Here is a 22,452-nt window from a genome sequence, read left to right as displayed (position 1 = left end):
AGCCTCCTTTCATGAGTTGAGTCTAGTTGGGGATTCCAGATTATCACACTGCTGTGGTCATCTACTAGATATGGAACATGAGTGTCCGTTTGAGAGGCTGTTTACTTCCTCAAGCTGTACAGCGAAAGAAAAGTTCAAATATTCTGAAATGAAAAATGATGCGATGGGATACTGTTTTGGTCCAAACATAAAAACTCAAGACTTCAATCTAAGCATATAGCTAACAGAGACTTCCCAGGTCATCGATGTTGGGTCATTTTCGTTGTTTCACCTATGATTGTTGATCCCTTTGATACATAAAATTAGTTTGGTATCTGCATAGCTGTTTTAATGGCAGCATAAATAGCCAGGATTTTAAGTATATTCTTGGGTTTTTCTGCAACTTAAGAATCTCTTACTTCCTCTTTTCAGTCAGTCCAGTTTAGATTACCCTAATCCCTATTACCATAATTATCCCTAGCAGAACAACATTCTTATAGCAGGAAAACATTACTGTAGGTTGGCTAGTTCATTTAGTCTATTCAAAACTAAAAATATCTTTTTGTTCCTCCTCTTAATTTATTAATAATCAACTTTCTTTAGACTTGTTATTAATTTTAGGTAATTTCTTTCAAAATGCTCAATGGAAATCTGTGACTGGTTAGATTCTTTCACATTGAACAAATTAGAATTTCTTTTTTTCCCCTGACTTTCAAGAAGGGAAATTAGGAGTTTGGTGTACTAATCTCTAATATTACATAGGAATAGAACATTTAACCATTTATAGACAAATTTTTATATTGATACCAAACATATCTAAAATAGGAAAATAAAAGACCTCTCAAAAAAAGGAAAGAAATGGAGCTGACTCAAAATTCTTCCCAGGAGTCTCAATTTAATATTATCCACTCCCACAGAATATAATTCAGTGTAAGGTGTCACTTCTCACCCAGAAGACACTTGGCTATACTTAGAGTAAGTCACATTTTAAGGAGGAAACCTTTGATTCTTTTAAAAAACTGAGAAAATGACTGGGAGCATGAAAACCATGTTTTTTACGGTTACAAAGCTACTTGTTTATGATTATTCTGTTTGGATAACTCAGAGTATAAAACCATATGGGGGATGTTTGCACTAGTTTTTCTGGTCTGATAACTACATGTTACCTCATCAACTTCTTGAAACTTCTGCAAGTTTAGCAAACTAATGGTTGTGGCAGGAACATTTTATTAATTCACTTGAAGTACAGGTCAGTTATAACAACTTTGTTCTTTCTACCTATTAAAAGCCTAAGGCAAATTATGCCAAAGGCCTTATTTGCTGATTCCTTGTTGAACCATGACTCCAAGCCTCTCTTATGATCCTGATAAAATAGGCAAAGAATTGTTCTCACTCGTGAATGTAAATACTAATCATATAATATGATGAAAAGGCCATGTTTGAATATTTAACATTCACCAAGAGCCTTTTGGATATCTCATGTTTTCCAGGGGTTTTACTGCAAGAGAACAGACATGATCACCTTTTAAGTTCCCTTATCATCATGTGAATTAACATTACCTTTTCCTGGTTAGAGTCAGCACCAGCCATTCTGTCAAAGAGAAAGCTCTGAACTTGAACTCTCTTGGTGAAACTTGGCCAGGATTTCCAGCTCGAGCTGCATTTCACCCTGAAACACAAGCCGCTGAGCTCCCTGGACTTGAATTTTCAACTTGATTAACCAACTGGAGCCGTTTTGCGTAGGCAACAGGGACTTAGAGGGAATTGTCGAGCAGGGTTGGAGGTAGGCACTAGAGCACAATTTATTTTGTGGATGCTCATCTGCATTCCAGAGTGATATACAGATCAGTTTCCTTGACAAGAACATCAGACCCCCAGCTATCCTGTCCTGAGAAGCCATCAAGAGGAGAGAGACCCCAGACCACTTAGCGGAGTAAGTGAGCAGAGCAAGCAAGGCTTGGCTATTCCTTTGGAAGGGACTTGCTTTTCAGTCTGGTGTTCCTGGGGGCAGCAGAGTCCTAGACGTGGGGTCGTTTCCACTTTGCATTGAACACTTACTCCTCTGTGATCTATGTTGGGTGCGGGTTAGCAAGATTCTCCTCTCAGTCCCGGATGGAGTTCAGATACTGAGCACTGCCGTCTGCTCCCCACAGCCTCATGTTTCTTACCATGGACCTGCGCCTTTTGCCAATGGATGGAAACCCCTGGCCAGTGAGGTCTCCTCTACAGTGTTTAGAACTTCCTGGGCAGTGAGCGCCACTGAGGTGAGCTTTCAAGTGAAGCCAGAAAATAGGGTTCGTGAGGGCTCCTTGTTTCCAGCTGTAGTTTCTCACACAGGCTGCACATTTCCACATTCCCAGCTGGGCGTCACGTGTAGTTGGCACTACTGTTATCACTAAGAGTTAACGTGTACTTGCTGCCTCCCAGGGAAGGTGTTAAAGGCAGTATAATCATTGTCTAATTTTCTCAATCAAATCACTCTGGAAAGTGCTACCTCCCCCTCACCTGATGAAAAAACAGGTTCAGAGAGGTTAAGAACTTGGCTCAAAGTCGCGTGGAAAGTAGTGTAGTCAGGAGCTCAACCCCAACAAAGCCCAACCTTTGATTCTGGCACCAGAATTTAACATATGGCTGCCTTGGGGGAAGAGGGAAAAGGATGCCACGAGATTTCTTATTTTTAGATAAGGCTGATTTGTGCTTCTTGCCCTCTTCTCTCATCCCCTGGCTGGGAGTATATGTCATCTAACTCCATTTAGGCCAGAGGATGCCTTTTTGGGTGAAGAATATAATGTCAGGAGCGCTTGTCACCGATTTGCCCAAGTGCTGTGGAATATCTCATTTCTAAAGACATTTCCAGATCACAGCTGAGGAGGCTTGGGACAAAGCCTCATTCAGATTGAAAAGGGGAACAAAATAGACATTAAAAGTTAGGCAGGCAGGATTTTGAGGTGTGTTTAAATAGTCTCCTTTCATGGTTTCTATTTAAGACCAGAAGAAGTTCTTGAGAAAAAAGATTTGTAAATACCAAATTAGATAAAAGGAGAGTATTAAAAAGATTTCTTTAGGCAAATACTTTGCATTCAACCTCATGCTAAATTTATATTATTAACTATCATGCTATTTACTGCTTGTTTTTAAAAATACTTATTTTTTTAGCATACATATAATGCATCTTGATTGTCAAAATGCAAATAAACGAGGAAAAGATAAATATTTCCCATTTTCCTACCATATTGAACTAAACATAGTTAACATTTTGGTGCAAAAATTTCAGTACTTTGTCCTTTTTCTTTATATGTGTGTGCATTTGAAAAAAAAGAGATACAACTGTACTCTGACATTTTAAAATCATATTTCTATTACATGTGTTTAGAATTGAATGCTCAATATTCTCTGGCTGTTCTTATATTCTTTGGAGAGTTCATGGACAGTTGATCAAAACAAATAAACTTGGTTGGGTATAATTTTTAAAAATCATTAAGCTCTCTTCCCCCCTCATTTAGGGGTTAATTTTGCTTTGTCGAATCACACTTGTATTAATATTTTCTAGGTCAAGGTAGCTTTGTTGTCTAATACTTCTCTTCCTAGTTATTCATGCAAGAAAAACAGTCTTCTTTTCTTCAACCTGTTCACCCAATCAGTACCCCCCAGGAAATCTTGGCTGTGCCCTATTCTTTTGTCTTTACCCTTACTCCCAGGTTTCTGGGCCTCTTTTTCAGGATTAGCTGGGCATACTGGACTAATCCCTCTGCTGAACTCTATCGATTGCCTTGCCTCTCAGCATGTGTCCTGCTTCCTGGTGTAAAGCAGAGATTCTCTGACTTTTTTGCTTCCTTGAATGTCTTGCGTGGTCTGGGGCTTTGAGTAAGTATGACAAAGACTTGGGCTTAGCAGTCTTTTTATCCTGCCGTCATTTCCAATGAACAGTCTGCTCCCTGTTCTCTTGGAGAGGCTAGAGAAAGTGAAGTGAAGTGAAAGTGAGATTGTCACTCAGTTCTGTTTGACTTCTTTGTGACCCCATGGACTATAGCCCACCAGACTCCTCTGTCCATGGAATTCTCCAGGCAAGAGTACTGGAGTGGGTAGACACATTCCCATCTCCAGGGGATCTTCTCAACCCTGGGCTCAAACCTGAGTCTCCTGCATTGCAGGCAGATTCTTTACCGTCTGAGTCACTGAAGTTTCACCTATTGACATTTCAGTGTCCATATTTTATAAGTGGGAAAGTAGGAAGCTGTTTACTCAAAAAGTGTTCTACCCTTTTGTTTGCTTTTGTTTGATTTTTTCCGAAGGAGACCTCCTTCTAAATCCTAAGGGCCTATTCGTGTGGAACCTCTGAGCTATGATGTCTTTACAATCACCCAAGGGTGCTTGTGCACATTTTCTTGGATCGACTTTGTGCTGTCTGTGTGCAGGGCAGATAGTAATGGACCCATGGAGGAAACTGAGGCTCAGAATGGTGAAGTGACTTGTCCAAGGTCATTTTACTAGTGAGTAACTGAACTGAGGCTCTAATCTGGTCTACTGCTTCTTGTAGGAGGTTTCTGCCTCTGGAGCATCCTACTGCCTTTGATCAGTCAGCTGTCTCTACTGGTTTATCATCTAGGTAAAGTTTGAATTCAAGCTTAATTATCTTCTGCTCCTCACTGTGTCCTAGCCTGGGTCATCCCACTGAGCAAGTATTCTTAGCTTATATTGGATGTTTCAGAAGGCCTCTCCCCACCTGTGTTGGAGGCCTGACGTCAGTGCCTACTGCACAGAATAAGACACCAAACCTATTTTGGCTCAGAGGGACCATGGACGCCATTTGTTCTCCATTTATCACTTAATGGATAGGGAATGGAGGTCCAAAGAGCTTTTGTGATTTCTCAAGTGTGAGCAGCTCGTTAGAGGTAACGCTCAGTTCACTGCCTAGATTTCCTGACTCCCAGACTCTCCACTGTTAAATCTGGGTTAACATGAACACATTCTTGGAAAAGAAGTCTTTCAGTCGTTATGAGTTACAATGCCATTGTGTGAATTAGCCGGTTCCGACTGGGAGCTAATATTGGTTGCCAAACCGCTTGGCTCATCTGTCCCACAGCTTCAAGCCGATAAACACTTAGTCCAGACCCTCTAAATGTCAACTGCCCGGCAACAAAGACTGCAGCATTTATTCTTGAAGATTCGTTCAGCTTTTTTTCTGATTTAAAATGTTTTTCAGTATAATGCAGTATTGTCCTATGTGTGTGAAGATGGTAGATTTCCTTCATTTCATCCTTCCTCTCTCCTAATACTCATCTCTGTCAAGGCTGTGCCTGTGCAAGGCACTAAGGTTGAGTCTGTGACTGATAAGACATCTGAACAAACTGGCTCATTTGAGGAGCCAACCCATGACTTGAGTTTCAGTAACACTTCAAAGGCCGTCAGAAAGGAAGTCGATCTGGGTTTGGGCACTTTGGATGAGAGACAAGCCTGTATTTCCACAAGGCAGCAGCTAATGCTGGCTTTTTCATTAGAAGAAATTGCTTTCAACTCTCTCCAACCATGATCCCCTCCAGGGTACCCCCCACCAGACCTGCTTCAAGATCAGCTGAACATGGAGATGTTGTAATGTTTTGGGGGAAACCTCCTGATTACACACATCTTTACTGATAATTTTTCTTTACCTTGTAATGAGCTTTTTTTTTTTTTTTTTAACAGAGCCCCTACCCAATCTCCCTTTCTCTCCTCAGGCTCTCTCATTAAGTGACAGCTTCTTTTGGGCTCGGAGGGTATTTGCGCTGACTTTGTGCCTGGTGGTTTCCCCAGCGATTTAGCAAGCTGCACAGATGGGGCTGGGGGAGGGCACCCAGCTGGCAGAGAAGACGTGGCAATTCAAGCAGAACTGGAGACAAAATACTTGAGTCTCCAGTTCTGTTTGCCAAAGGAGAGAAATCTCTTCAAAGTTTTCAAGGTGTTTTTTTAAATCAAAAAGTTCTTAAGCACACCCTTAAACAAAATGACCAGTTTTAGCTTCTTGATAAGCTTAGATTCCCAGATAAATATTTGTCACTCACAGGCTTTCACCAGAAGGTGAAAATGTCATGGTCCCTGATTTTTCAGTCGTGTATGTCCTGCGTGCTTGCTAAGTCGCTTCAGTCATTCCCGACTCTTTGCCACCCTATGGACTGCAGCCTTCCATGGGCTTCTCCAAGTGGAGTGGCTTGCCATTTTCTCCTCCAGGGGATCTTTCCGACCCAAGGATCAAACCAACTTCTCTTATGTCTCCTGCACTTGAGGCAGGTTCTTTACCACTAGCACCACCTGGGAAGCCCATGTTTGTCCTGCATGTGAATTAAGGAAATTGTAGCAGGATTTTCTTGGTGACAACATCACCTTTAAAAAAAAATGGAAACAAAGAATTCTTTTATTAAGGTTCACCTTTAGCTGGTAGACTGTTTTGGTCCAGGAAGCTTTGAAAGCAAGGCGTGACAATACAAGTCCAGAGCTAACAGAACTTTGGAAGGCCTGGATCCATGTCTGAACATACTTGTAAGAGAAAATTCTTGGATTCGTTTTAACATTTAATCCAATAAAACTTTCTTGGGCAGAGTGTTAGCGGAAAGAGAGGCTGTAATTTTAAAGTCCCATTGGTATTCTGTTAACAGGAAGGTTGTTTCCCATCCTATTTTGTTTTGAGGAAGTGGTTTGAACTGGATCTCTTTTGTTCCATGCTTAAAGAAAATGGATATTGCATTTGTTGTTATTGGTTAGTGCTGTCTTCTCTCAGAGAGGATTATCCTTGTGAGGAAATAATCTGGTAGGTAGTATTGAATTTCAGTTGTTTTAAGCACACACATGGTCAGTCTTCACTTTCTTCTTACTAGGGGACCAAGAGTGAGCTCCTTGTGACAGAGGTATGTTATGCTGTAATTTTTACCAATAGAAGCTGGAAGTTAGCTGTGAGCTAATAAGAAATATGACAACATGACTTTCAGAGTAGGGCCAGGAAGTACCCTAGGGTTTGCTGAGAGGAAAGCAAAGATTAAAAATGGAAACATGTCCTGCTTTGAGCACAGATGATAATTTCCTCTGATGGCAAGAAATCTATTAATTAGCATAGAGAAGGAAGAAAGAAACAGAGGCTCAGAGTTAAGCGCACTTCTTCCTTGAAGAATTTTTTTAGGGGACTAATATGCTAACAGGTGCTGTTAATCTCCAACATGGGGAAATTTCTTAATTGTGGGGAAACTTAATAAGCAGCCTTTTCGTTTATTGGCCAAGAAATCCCTTTATGACCAAACACTGTGCAAGCCTTGTGCTCATCCACTATATTTTAGAATATTGGTCTTTAGCTTACTCCATCCTTTAACTAAAATATACATTTTTAATAAGTGAAGCAAATTCTTAACAGCTATAATTTTACATTTTGTTGGCATAATTGTTCTATATCTAGAGAAAAAGACATAGGGATGCAATGGAAATGAACACTTAGGCCACTGGTGAAAATTTTATGTGTATGAATGACAGTAAAAGTCTTTGGGATGCTTTTAGTCCTGAATCTTCGTGACATAGTATAGGTTTGAATTCTAAAATAATGAATAATAAGCAATAAGGGAGTGAGAGGCTTCTAAACTCTCAATAGGTAAATTGTAAACAAAGGCGTAGAGGTTAGAAATGTTTTGCTGCAAGGACAATGAAGTTTTCCTTGCTTCAGTTGTGTCCTACTCTGTGCAACCCCATAGACGGCACCCCATAGATGGCTCCTCTGTCCCTGGGATTCTCCAGGCAAGAATACTGGAGTGGGTTGCCATTTCCTTCTCCACGATGAAGTTCTAAAATGGTATAAAAACATATGGAGGTATGAATCATGTATCTCTTCTTGCTGCTTCTAACTTGACAATGCCTATCCAAATTACGATGATGACAATTATGTCAGTTCCATGGAATGCGTTTCTATAGTTACTATTGTATGTAAGACTCAGTATATTCCCTTACAATGAGAAGGGCACATATCCAAAGAAAACATTTGTTAAGTTGCTGTCAAAAAATAACGACTGAACAGAATTCATTAGAGACTTTTATGGTTCTCCCCTCGGGAGCATCTTAGAGTTGGGGACAGAGATTTATGTTGCTTTTCCATCACCTATATTCTTAGCATTTGAACAGTGACTGACACAAAGAAATATCTGTTGAATGTATTAATTTAGCTTTTTAAAATCAACTAGTTATTTTTCATTGAAAAGGTAATACAGACATCCATTTAAAAATTTAGACTTTATATAAAGCACACAGGATGGAAAGTTATATTTACCACTCACACTGGATTTCCAGGCTTCCACTATAAAAGCAACCACTGTCACCAGTTTATACAATGTTCTAGAATATTCTATGCATGTAGAACATATGGATATATTTCAATACCTATGGAATGTATTTAAGCATAATGCATATATGTGTATATATAGATATGCATATAGATACATATTTAGTTATTTAACATGGGTAGAGGTGTACTATATAGATCATGCTACATCTTAAATTTTTTTCTCTTAAATACTCTTAATGACGTATATTTTAAGAATTGCTTTCCAATAATAGCATTCATATAACATTTCCATTTTGCTTTTTGTTTCTTTATGATTGAGGTTGACTGTCTTTTCATTTGTTGCAAAGCTTTTGTGTTTGTTTTCTATGAACCGACTTTGAGTTCTTTTTTAATTGTTCTATTGGTTTAATGGTCTTTTATAACTGATTTGTAAGAGGTCTTTTTACATTAAGAGAATGAGCTCATTGTCATATGTGTTGAAATATTTTTCCCAGTTGATCATTTGTCTTTTGACTTTGCATGTTATTTTTTTCTGTGCAGAAAAAACTTTTATGTCATCACATTCACTAATCTTTTTGGAATCTGGGTTTTGTGTATTGTTTAGAAAAGCTTTCTTATCTCCAGAAGGAAATAAATTCTCCTATACCTACTTTTAATAGTTTTGTTATTTTATGCATTCAAATTTTTATTTACCTGAAAGTTACATTGGTGAAACAGCTTTTTAAGATGTTTTCCACACAGCTAGTCAGTTGACTAAGCCATGTTGGTAAATTTTAGCATATGACTTTGTGACCCCATGAACTTTAGCCCTCCAGGCTCCCAGTCCATGGAATTCTCCAGGCAAGAATACTGGACTGGGTAGTCATTCTTTTCTACAGGGATCTTCATGACCCAGGGATCAAACCCAGGTCTCCTGCATTGTAGGTAGATTCTTTACCATCTGAGTCACCAGGGAAGTCCCAAACATTTATTAAAAAAAAATTAACATTTTTATTATGGAAAATACCCAACATATAAAAGTATATGGTGAACAGTGAGGAAGATGACCTGATAAGCAAGATTTTGATATTATTGACCATATCTAAGACTGGAAATGTTTATTTCTTTTTTTTTTTTTTTAACAATTTCAGCTACATAAATAAGAATTAACAAAGATGTTTATTTAAACTGATTTCCTGCATTTTCCCAAAGAAAATAAAACAATCATCTTAATTAGGAAGACATTAGGAAAATTTCTTGTAATTTTTAAATGCCAAATAGGATGATTGCAGGGAACAAAATATCAAACAGTATTGTATAATTCCGTATCCATGCTTTCTATCTTTCTGTTACTTTGTGCTCCATGATTCTGGGGATGCCTACAATTACCTGAAAAGTCTGACTTACAAATTGCATTGATTTCCCAAGAGTCTCACTGGATTTCTGATCTTTCTTCAGTATATATATGAATAGAAACTATTTCTTAGAAAACTGTACATCTTAGCATATTTTGTCATTTTGTGTTTCTGGTAATATTTTGATTTTTATCTTATTCATTTTTCTATATACACCTAGCTAGATTTAGTGGACTGAAGGCATAATCAGTATCAAATGAGTTACATTAAAATATAGTCATTGTCAGAGAATAACACAAGCCATTGACTCGGGGAAAATATTTGCAAAAGGCATATCTGATAAAGTACTGCTACCCCAAATATACAGGGATATTCTTAAAATTCAACAAGTAGAAAACAAACAATGTGATTAAAAAATTAGCAAAATATCTGAACATATACCTTACCAAAGATAAAGATGACAAATGTGTATGAAGATACTCAACATCTTATCTTGTTAGGGAAAGGCAAATTAAAACAAGGAGATACATCTACACATCTGTCTGAATGGTCAAAATCCCAAAACACTGCCAACACCAAATACCTGTGAGGATGTGGAGCAATAGGAATTCTCATACATTGCTGATGAGAATACAAAATATGTACAGCCATTTTTGGAAGTCAGTTTGTCAGTTTCTTTCTAAACTAAAATATTCTTACCATATTATCCTTCAGCTGCACTCCTTGGATTTTACCCAGGGGGGTGAAAACTTATATCCATACAAAAACCTGAATATGTGTTTATAGCAACTTTATTCACAGTTGTCAAAACTTGGAATCAACTAAGATGTCTTTAACAGGGAAATGGATGCATAAACTATGGTTCATCCAGATAATGGAATATTATTTGATGCTGAAAAGAAATGAGCTATCAAGCCATGAAAAGACATTGAGGATTCTTAAGTGAATTTTACTAAGTGAAAAAAGCCAATCTGAGATTACATGCTATATGATTCCAACTATATTATATCCTGGAAAAGGCTCAAGGAGCATTTCATATAAATGAGATCATGTTACTGCTCTGTTTATAATCCTCCATTTGAATGTATTTCACACAACTGACTGAGCCTATAAAGACACATGTGGTCTGGCCCCGCTTACCTCTGATTTTGCCTTTTAATTCCCTCTCATTCATTATGTTCCCAGCTACACTGGCCTTCTTTCTGTTTCTTAAATTCATGGACACTAATTTCATACTCGGATGTTAGGGAAAAAAACCAGCTTTGGTGAGGTACATGTGCTGTGTTGTGCTCAGTTGCTCAGTCATGTCTGACTCCTGGAGGCCCTCTGGACTGTAGCCTGCCAGGCTCCTCTGTCTATGGGACTCTCCAGGCAAGCATACTGGAGTGGGTGGCTATTTCCTTCTCCAGGAGATCTTCAGATTCTTACCACTATTCTACCTGGGAAGCCCTTTACTGAGGTGTGATTGATGTTTAATAAATGGCACAATTAAAAGTGTACAGTTTGATAAGTTTTAACACATACCAATGAAACCTATGAAACCTTCTACACCAATGAAACTGTCATCACAATCAAGGAAATGTAATCCCTCTCACCAGCCCTTCCTTATTTTCCACATCCTCAGGTAACCACTGATCTGCTTTATATTATAGATTATTTTGCATTTTCTAGAATTTTACCTTTTTTGTCTTATTTTTCACTCATCATAATTATTTTGAGACATTGCTCTTATTACCATGTATTGATATTCAGTTTTATTTATTTTTACAATGGTTCAATATTCCATTGTGACCTTCCCTGGTGGCTCAGGTGGTAAAGAATCTGCCTGCAAGTCAGGAGACCTGGGTTTAACCCTGGTCAGGAAGATCCCCTGGAGAAGGGAATGGCTACCCACTCAAGTATTCTTGACTGGAGATTCCTATGGACAGAGGAGCCTGGTGGGCTACAGTCCATGAAGCTGCGAAGAGTCAGACACAACTGGGCAACCAACACTTTCAGTTTTCACTTTCAATATTTCATTGAATGGGTATACCACAATTTTATTTACTCATTTACTTATTGATGTATATTTAGGTTGTTTCCAGTGTTTGGCTATTTCAAATAAAGCCGCTATATACATTTGTGTACATATCTTTGAACATACATATACTTTCATTTCTCTTGGATAAGTATCCAGGAGTAGAATGGCTGGGTTGTAGTTGGTATATGTTTAACTTTTTAAGAAACTACTGGTTTTCCAAAGTGATTGGACCATTTTATATTTCCACCAGTAATGTATGAGAGTTCTGTTTGCTCCATTTCTATATCAAGGCCTAGTGAGACCAATATTTTTAAATTTAGCCGTTCTATTAGGTATGTAGGGGTAACACTGTGTTTTTGATTTTCATTTCCCTAAGGAGTAACAGCACTGAACATCTTTTCAAATGCTTAGTTGACCTCTGTCTTCTTTTGTGAGGCTTCTGTTCACATCTTTTGCCCAATTTTTAAATTGGATTGTTTTCTTGAGTTTTGAGATGTCTTTAAATGTTCTGAATATGAACATTTCATCACATATAGTTTGTCATTTTATTCCCTTAAAAATGTCTTTCATGAAATAGAAGTTATTTTAATAAAAGCTCCTATCTTTTCCTCTATAAATTTTATACTTTCAGGTTTTACCTTTAGGTGTATGATTCACTTTGAGTCAATTTTGTATGCAGAGAAAGATATGAATCAAAAATGTTTTTTTTTTCTTTTTTGTACCTGCTGCTGCTACTGCTAAGTCACTTCAGTTGTGTCCGACTCTGTGCGACCCCATAGACGGCAGCCCACCAGGCTCCCCTGTCCCTGGGATTCTCCAGGCAAGAACACTGGAGTGGGTTGCCATTTCCTTCTCCAGTGCATGAAAGTAAAACGTGAAAGTGAAGTTGCTCAGTTGTGTCCAACCCTCAGCGACCCCATGGACTGCAGCCTTCCAGGCTCCTCTGTCCATGGGATTTTCCAGGCAAGAGTACTGGAGTGGGGTGCCATTGCCTTTTCCGTTTTTGCACCTAGATATTCAATTCTTCCATCACCATTTGTTGAAAAGATTATGCTTTTTCTGTTGAGCTGCTTATGCAGTTTTATCAAAAATCAATTGACCATATATTTGTAGATTTATTTTTGGACGTTCTGCTTTTTTCCATTGACCTATTTGCCACACTTCATGTCAGACTATACTGTCTTGATTACTTTAGCTTTATGATGAATCCAGAATTAGATGTGTAACTCGTTGTTATTGTTATAAAGTTGTTTTGTCTTTTTCAGCTCCTTTGCATTTAATAAAAATAATAGAGTCAGTTTATCAGTTAAAAAATTTCTGCTGGAATTTTGATTGGGTGTGATCTGAATTGATAGATCAGTTCAAAGAGAATTAACATCGTAACAATATTGAGTTTTCTGACTCTTGGATAAGGTATATCTTTCCATTTCTTTAGATCTTTAATTCTCACAATATTTTTTGCATTTTATTGTTGTCTTTCACATCTTTTGTTAGATTTATCCCTATTTTGAGTGCACGTCCTTCTACTCTGTCATCCTGAACAAATCTCCTCCCCCATTTTATATTTTTTGATGCTATTATAAATGGCATTAGTTTATAATTTATTTCCATTTCCAGTTTTTATTGTTAGAACATAGATACAAAATTTATACTTTCTATTTACCTTCTATGCCACCTTTTGATAATTCAGTTAGTTCTAAGAGCTTTTTGTTTGTTTTAATTTCATAGGATTTCCTTTCAAAATATTCATGCCATCTGCAAATGAAGAGTTTTTCTTTTTCCCTTCTATTCTGTAGAATTTGTTTAAAATTTTTTCTTGCCCCATTGCACTGGGTAGCTTCTTGAGTACAATGGCGAATAGAAGTGGTGAGAGTGTTTCTACCCTCACCTTGTTCCTGATCTTTTCACAATGTGAGCCTGAGTTTTTGGTATATACACTTTCTGCATCTATTGAAATGATCGTGAGATTTTCTCCTATTATTCTGTTTATATGGTGACATATATTGATTGCTTTTCAATTGTTAAGCCTGGGATAAACTTCCAACAGTCATAATATAATATACTTTCTATATGTAACTGAATTCAACTTGCCAGTATTTTATTAAGAATTTTTACATCTGTGTTCATGAGGGATACTGGTCTACAATTTTCTTTTCTTATAATGTCTCTGTTAGTTTTTCATATCTGAGTTCAGCTGCCTTCTTTAAAAGAATTGGGAAATATTCCCTTTTTTGCTTCCTGGAAGGTTTTAAAAGGCTTTTTTGGTCATTTTGATCCTCATCATGTTTTAATTCTCCAAAAGTTAAAAACAATTAAATGTATGTAGTATCTTTTTTCCTGAAATATTTATCTAGCATGTAATGAAAGTTCATGAATAAAAAAGTTGGATCATCTGTGTGCTTAGTTGCTCAGTTTTGTCCAACTCTTGCGACCCCATAGACTATAGCCTGCCAGGTTCCTCTATCCATGGGATTCTCTAGGCAAGAATACTGAATCATCTGTAGGTTTTACTTATTCACATATTGTAATTCTTTACCTTCTTCTAAAGCATAGAAAGTTAAAGTGTCGGAATGCCAAACCAAAGCCAACATGTACATATATGTGTTTTACATGTATTATTTTATTAACATGTAATATGTAAATATGTATATTTGTTTGTTTGAGGAAATATATCCCAAGACACGCTTCTCTGAGTATATAGTGTCATTTCTGGATTTGAGCAACTTTTCATATTATTCCTTAACAGAATGTGTAAAAATAGTATGTCTACTGTTACACTTTTAAATCAGTGTGACAGGAATTAAGAATATTAAGGATTATTTAAATTCTCAGATGCACCAAAAGCTTTATTAAGCTGAATGTTCCAGGCTTCTTGGAAATAAAGCTTTTCCTCAGGGCTGTTGAGGTCAATTATACTCATTTCAGTCTCATCTCTCTCTTTTTTAAAAATCTCCTTTTTTAATTCAATCACTTTCTTTCCAGAGTGAAATGAGCTATTAAATGGCCAAAAGATAATCATGGAAAAGAAAAGAAAAAAAAAGTCAAGATCTTTAGTTGGACACAATTTGGAAATATAAGTCCCAAATCTCTGAAAACAGTTATTCTTTTTATTTTCACTTCTTGACTACATATGAACTGAGGTTTGCTTCCAGGATTCATAGTGCACTCTAGAGTTTTTGTTTTCATTCTTTATTATCTTGCTTTGTTATTGCTTATGATAATACATGAATGAAAGTGAGAAATATTTCTGGATTAAAGCCCAAAACAATAGGATGATAATCAGATAGGATCAATTTATTCTAACTTAGTGTTCTAAAGAGTATGCTCTCATGATTTAACTGTGCCTTATATTTCTGGAAAAGTGTATGAACTTAAAATATGTTTGACTTTTAAAAATAAAGCAGGGAAGAATTAGAAGACATGTTTGTGTTGTGATTTGAAAATTGGGGGACCTAGGAATGATTACCTCTTGAAAGCCAAGAATTTTCTCTCGCCTTTTTTTTTTTTTTTAATTTGGAAAACTCATGCTTGAAGTTGTGTATTGGGAACATGAAACAGGCTTCAGACATGTTTGAATAATCAGCGGCTTTATTCAGATGAAGTCTTGCTCATCTTGGGGTTAGCACTGAAGCCAGTTGTTGTTTGGGGGGCTTCTTAACTTTTTTGCCTTCATATCTCAACTTAATTTTGTGTTTCTCGCTCACAGATAAAAAAAAAAAAGACACAATGCATACTTTGATTAAGCTTGGGAAGTAATGATTGGTAGCAAGAGAGGACCCTGAAGCCAGAGGAACGGAATTAAGGAATCAGAAACAGGCCATCTTATTTCTATTTTCTTTATGAAGAAATGTCTCAAGATGAGATTAGAAACAATGTTTTGCACAAATATATTTTTAAAATGCTTAGCAGGCACATTTTCCATTCATGTTATGATGAGAAACAGATGTAGATGCTGTTAAATCATGTCAAATATGAACTGCCTGTGTACCCCGTGTATATGTGTAAATATTTAACTGGAAAACAGTCACATGAGAATGACTCTGGAGAAGTCTTGGAAGCAGGAAGCCACAAATTATAGGTCTGAAATTTACCATGCACGACTTAGGAGTCCAGATAAGTAAAACCAAATGAAGAGACAGAAAGCTTTATAAATAGTTCATGTTTTGGGGGTAGGGGGAGGGAAGAGAAAGGATTAGGGAGAATTTTAAAATACTTCAACTATAGGCAAGTACATTTAATTATAACCAGAGTGCTAAGAATCATATGATTGGAATTCAGTTATGTACTTGAATCTAGAGTATATTACTTACCAACTCACATAGGAAAAATTACTATGGACTTTTAGCTTATCCTCTGTTAGTTTCTAAAGTCATTGTATAAGGCAAAAATCATACATTCAGCCTTATCCCTGACAGTCTTCCTGGAAGGCACTTTGTTGCAGACAGAGAGTTCTGCTAACACAGCTAGTAGCTCTGTTGGGACAGGTCTCCATGTTTCTGTAGGTTCTGGATGATGAAGTTGGCTTTAGTTCATGGGCCAGAATGGGGCAGGGGAAGGTAATTACTGATTTCAGAAGCATGTTGTATGGAAAAGTAGAAATCAAAACAGAATTGAAGCTTCCATTGCATCCATAATCTTGAGTTTACACTCCTTGAGTGGAAGAGTGAAATGAATTTGCCCAATTTTGTTTATTTATTTTTTTAAGATGAAAAAATATGATTTTATGTATTTTTGTTTTTGGCTGTGCTGGGTCTTCGTTGCTGCTCGGACCTTCTCTTGTTGCAGTGAGCAGGGGCTACTTCTCTCGTTGCGGTGTTCTGGCTTCTCACTGCAGTGACCTCGTGTTGTGGTGGAGCACAGGCTGTCGAGCACACGGGCTTCAGGAGTTGCGGCACACGGCCTCAGTAGTTGTGGTTCCCACTCTGGAGCACAGGCTCAGTAGTTGTGGCATGTGGGATCCTTCTGGATCAGGGATTGAACCCGTGTCTCTTGCATTGGCAGGCAGATTTTTACCACTGAACCACCAGGGAAGCCCTAAGGATTTTTTTTTGGATGTGGACCATTTTAAAGTCTTTATTGAATTTGTTACTATCTTGTTTCTGTTTTATGTTTTGGTTACTTTACTTGGCTGTGAGGCTTGTGGGATATTACTAGCTCCCTGACCAGGAATTGAACCTGAACCTGCTTCATTGAAAAGGGAAGTCTTAACTACTGGACCACCAGGAAAGTCCCTGATTTTGCCCCATTTTATTACTTTATTTGTTTTCAGGTTTAATTTTCATTTCATCAAAATAATATTGTCTAAATATCTCCTGAGCTTTAGGTTATTTGATGGAAGTATCGTCCCCGCATAGTGAAATGTGCAGTCCAGAAGGATTAGAGTTCTGTGAGTTTTAACAGATGCATGTTTTCACGTAACCTACACCGTTACCAAGATACGGAGTATTTCCCTTGTGCCCCATGACAATCAATCCCTCATCCTCTCCTCTCCCCAGAGACAACGACAACCATGGCTCTGATTTCTTTCCCTGTAGATTACTTTTGTCTGTTCCAGAACTTCTTGTCAATGGCATCGAATGACATGTTCCCTTAGGAATCTGGCTCCTTTTGTTCATCACAGTATGTGATGCATGGATTTATTTTTGCTGTTTTATTGTATCGGTAATAGTTCATTTCCGTTTGCTGCTCCCTGTTCTGTCGTATGAGTACATCCCAATTTGTTACAAATGGAGGTTTGTACCTTTTGGTTACCTTCACCCATTCCCCCCTCTTCCCACTGGCACTGCCTTCGCTGCCGCCTTCCCCTTCCTTCCCTCACCTCTGGCAACTACCAATATGTTCTCTGTATCTGCGGGTTTTCTTTTTTTTTAAGAGTTTCTTTTACTATTCCACATGTAAGTGAGAACATGCAATGTTTTTCTTTCTCTAACTTATTTCACTTGGCAAAATGCCCTTTAAGTCCATCCATGCTGTCATAAATGGCAGAATTTTCTTTTTTATGGCCAAGTAATATTCCATTGTGTGAGTGTACACACACACAGACACACACACACAGTTGACCCTTAAACAACATGGGCTTAACTGTGCAAGTCCACTTATATGCAGATTTTTCCCCATAAGTACATGGAATACTACATGATCCAAGGTTGGTTCATGAACCAACCTAAACCTGAGAGGTGTATCAGTTCAGTTCAGTTCAGTTCAGTTCAGTTCAGTCACTCAGTCGTGTCCGACTCTTTGCGACCCCATGAACCACCAGGCCTCCCTCTCCATCACCAACTCCCAGAGTTTACGCAAACTTATGTCTATTGAGTCGGTAATGCCATCCAGCCATCTCATCTTCTGTCATCCCCTTCTCCTTCCACTTTCAATCTTTCCCAGCATCAGGGTATTTTCAAATGAGTCAGCTCTCTACATCAGGTGGCCAAAGTATTGGAGTTTCAGCTTCAACATCAGTCCTTCCAATGAACACCCAGGACTGATCTCCTTTAGGATGGACTGGTTGGATCTCCATGCAGTCCAAGGGACTCTCAAGAGTCTTCTCCAACACCACAGTTCATAAGCATCAATTCTTTGGCACTCAGCTTTCTTCATAGTCCAACTCTCACATCCATACACGACTACTGGGAAAACCATAGCCTTGACTAGATGGACCTTTGTTGGCAAAGTAATGTCTCTGCTTTTGAATATGCTATCTAGGTTGGTCATAACTTTCCTTCCAAGGAGTAAGCGTCTTTTAATTTCATGGCTGCAGTCACCATCAGCAGTGATTTTGGACCCCCCCAAAATATACAGAGAGTTAACTAGGAGACTTGAACATCTGGGGATTTTGGTATCCTCCATTGGCTGGTCCTGGAACCAGTTCCCCTTGGACACTGATGGATAGCTGTAGACCATGTTTTCTTTATCCATTCATCCATCAGTAGACACGAAGGTTGTTTCCATGTCTTGGCTATTGTAAATAATACTGCAGTGAACATGGGCGTGCAGGTATTTTTCAAGTTAGTGTTTTCATTTCTTTTGGATAAATACCCAGAGTGGAATTGCTGGTTCATATGGTAGTTCTATTTCCGGTTTTCTGAGGGACCTCCACACTGGTTTCTGTAGAGCAGACGTTAATGTCAATCACACAAAATAAATACAAATTGATGAGGTATTTGGAGTCCTGAGTAGTTTAACACAGAGAGTTCAGGGAAGAGCTCCATCTGAGAGACATTTTGGGGAAATGGAAAGGAGCTAGCACTAGATACATAAGGTTTAATAAAGGTTAAGTTTTCTTTTTTTGGGGAAATCATATTATTTGGAAGAGATAGTAATGTTTCAGCATGCATTAACCTTCTTCCCCATATGTCCCATTGCAGAACTTTCCTCATCGAAGATGACTTGTCATACTTGTTAAGGAGTTCCTTGTTTTGTTTTTTTTTTTTAAATAATTGTTCTTGTTTACTCTTTAGAAATGGGAACTATGAAGACTGTAACTCATTTTTAATGGACTGCCCCATGTTCCTAAGTTACAAATATTGTAACTGATCTTAAGTTGAAACATATTCTTATCTTATAAAACTAGCAACAAATTAGAACCTTCAGAAGTATTGCTGCTTTATGGAAATTATAAGTGCATATTACTGTTCCATTGTATTGCAGTAGGGGCTAGTATATTTATAGTTCTTTCACTAATGTCTTTTTGAGGAGATCTGAAGTTAATATGAAGTATACTTTATTCTTTGTTGTATGTAAAAACTGCTTTGGGAAGGAATGCTGACTTCTGAATAGGTTTGGTAAAAAAGATGAATTAAGTGGTAAAATTAAAAATTTGAAGTCCTTGTTAGAATATTTTAGACAGGAATATAAGCATGTGCATCATAGATTTTGGCCCCTTCTCATCCTGTTCTTATTTCTTTCCTCAGTTCACTGTCTTACTTTTCTCCCTCTCCCCGTAAGAATTGCTGAAGCTTCTAGAGAACTTTTTACAGTTAAGTAGCAGTTTTCAAAGAAACTCTGTGCCTTTCTTCTTTTCAACAGTAGGATTCTTATGAGCAATTCTTTATTTGCTGGTTGTAATATTTGTCAGTGGGTGCATGTGAGAGGGGCAACTTGGGAAGAGTAACTCGGTATGTGATGAGTGTATGTACTATGAGTGTAGTACTTAGCGCATCAGTTCAGTTCAGTTCAGTCGCTCAGTCATGTCCGACTCTTTGCGACCCCATGAATCGCAGCACGCCAGGCCTCCCTGTCCATCACCAACTCCCAAAGTTCACTCTAACTCACGTCCATTGAGTTGGTGATGCCATCCAGCCATCTCATCCTCTGTCGTCCCCTTCTCCTCCTGCCCCCAATCTCTCCCAGCATCAGGGTCTTTTCCAATGAGTCAACTCTTCGCATGAGGTGGCCAAAGTACTGGAGTTTCAGGTTTAGCATCATTCCTTCCAAAGAAATCCCAGGACTGATCTCCTTCAGAATGGACTGGTTGGATCTCCTTGTAGTACAAGGGACTCTCAAGAGTCTTGTCCAACACCACAGTCCAAAAGCATCAATTCTTTGGTGCTCAGCCTTCTTCACAGTCCAACTCTCACATCCATACATGACCACTGGAAAAACCATAGCCTTGGCTAGATGGACCTTTGTTAGCAAAGTAATGTCTCTGCTTTTTAATCTGCTATCTAGGTTGGTCATAACTTTCCTTCCAAGGAGTAAGCGTCTTAATTTCATGGCTGCAGTCACCATCTGCAGTGATTTTGGAGCCCCCCAAAATAAAGTCTGACACTGTTTTCACTGTTTCCCCATCTATTTCCCATGAAGTAATGGGACCAGATGCCATGATCTTCATTTTCTGAATGTTGAGCTTTAAGCCAACTTTTTCACTCGCCTCTTTCACTTTCATCAGGAGGCTTTTTAGTTCCTCTTCACCTTCTGCCATAAGGGTGGTGTCATGTGCATATCTGAGGTGATTGATATTTCTTCCGGCAATCTTGCTTCTTCCAGCCCAGTGTTTCTCATGATGTACTCTGCGTAAAAGTTAAATAATCAGGGTGACAATATATAGCCTTGACATACTCCTGTTCCTATTTGGAACCAGTCTGTTGTTCCATGTCCAGTTCTAACTGTTGCTTCCTGACCTGCATATAGGTTTCTCAAGAGGCAGGTCAGGTGGTCTGGTATTCCCATCTCTTTCAGAATTTTCCACAGTTTCTTGTGATCCACACAATCAAAGGCTTTGGCATAGTCAATAAAGCAGAAACAGATGTTTTTCTGGAACTCTTTTGCTTTTTCCATTATCCAGCAGATGTTGGCAATTTGATCTCTGGTTCCTCTGCCTTTTCTAAAACCAGCTTGACCATCTGGAAGTTCATGGTTCACGTATTGCTGAAGCCTGGCTTGGAGAATTTCAAGCCTTACTTTACTAGCATGTGAGATGAGTGCAATTGTGCAGTAGTTTGAGCATTTTTTGGCATTACCTTTCTTTGGGATTGGATGGGCTTAATGCTGTTAGAAGACATTAATTATTACTCACTGTTTTTAATGAGTGTTTGAAGCAAAAAGCAGGATGTAGATAACAATAAAGGCATGGTGAATACTTTTCTAGGTTCTTCTCACTTTAAATTTAGATCTGCAAAAGAGTCTAAACCTTATTAAATACTAATTGTGTTATTCTTATCATAATTTGGTGAAAAAGATTACTTGGTGGGGGAGTGAGATTAAGGATAACAGAAATAGAAGGTACAGTTCTAGACTCCTGTTATGGACAGAATTGTGTTCTCTCCAAATTCATATGTTATAGCCCTAACCCCTAGAGCCTCAGAATATGACCGTATTTAGAGATAGGGCCATTCAAGAGGTAATTAAGTTGAAGTGGGAATGTTAATGTCAATCCTAAACTAACTGTGACATCTTGATCTTACACTTCAGCCTCAACAACCCTGAGAAAATAAACTTCTGTAGCTGAGGCCTCCCAGTCTATGGTATTCTATTGTGTCATCCTTAATAAACTAATAGAACCACCCCTATGATGGATCATACACAGAGGGGAAGAAACACAAATGTGGGTTGTATATAGTGTGTACAGGTGGAGGGAGCAAGGAGAGAGAGAAATAAAGTGAGATTTGGGGGTAAACACACTGAGGTCTGAGAACTGAGTCTGGCATTGACTCTCTCCATGACTTTGAGCAAGTAAATTATTGAGTTGGCCAAAAAGTTAGTTTGGGGTTTCCCATAACATTTTTTGGAAAACTCAGATGAACTTTTTGGCCAACCCAATGTTTGCCCTTCCTGAGTTTCAGATTCGTCCTTCATGAAATGTTTTCATTGTGAGGGTCAGGGCTGAGAATTGGAACTGGGAGGTGTTCCTGAGTGTTCATCACTCTGCCTCTTTGTTGCCATGTACCTGCTTTCCTGAGAGCAGCTGTAGGGTGAGGGTGTGGATGCCGAGACCTTTCTGCAGAAGGATGTCACAGATCGTCTCTGGGTCTTGGTTTCTTGACTGCAAAGAAATAAGGGGATTGCATTGCACTGTTGAGCTCTAACCCAAGGTTATTTCTTTAAACTCTAAAATGTTACATTTTTAAGGAATTTAAGGAAATGAGTTTGGATGAGAAGGCATGGAAGGGGATTCTAGATAAAAGTCACCATACTGAAGCATTATTAAATAATGAGAAAATAAGCATTGATGAGGTTAATTTGACTGTCATGGAGAGCTTCTTAGAATCAGATACCCGAGTGGGTAGAACCAGAGAAGAAGGAAGTTGAGGGTAGTTTCACTGGTTGAGAGGAAAAGCTAGTGATAGAGAACTATTATTCATTTCTTTTAAAATTAGTGAGATGTAATTTTTGTG

General features: G+C 38.2%; 1 protein-coding gene across 18 annotated transcripts in view; it reads left to right on the top strand.

Annotated features, from left to right (window-relative positions):
• IPCEF1 (interaction protein for cytohesin exchange factors 1) overlaps window positions 1-22,452 on the top strand; it is a 172,277-nt gene that overhangs the window by 6,691 nt on the left and 143,134 nt on the right. For 5 of the 18 annotated variants that reach the window (XM_069598753.1, XM_069598767.1, XM_069598761.1 and 2 more), the window contains exon 2: window positions 2,133-2,243. The exons of 6 other annotated variants lie outside the window; for them this stretch is intronic. The gene's annotated coding sequence lies outside the window, so the exon portion shown is untranslated. Of the gene's footprint in view, window positions 1-1,469; window positions 1,913-2,132; window positions 2,244-22,452 lie in introns of all 18 variants that reach the window. 7 more of the 18 variants (XM_069598755.1, XM_069598762.1, XM_069598768.1 and 4 more) reach the window with 3 other exon arrangements.

The sequence above is a fragment of the Ovis canadensis genome, chromosome 8, assembly GCF_042477335.2.
Source record: "Ovis canadensis isolate MfBH-ARS-UI-01 breed Bighorn chromosome 8, ARS-UI_OviCan_v2, whole genome shotgun sequence".
NCBI lineage: Eukaryota > Metazoa > Chordata > Mammalia > Artiodactyla > Bovidae > Ovis > Ovis canadensis.
This window is presented reverse-complemented; position numbering and strand designations above follow the sequence as displayed.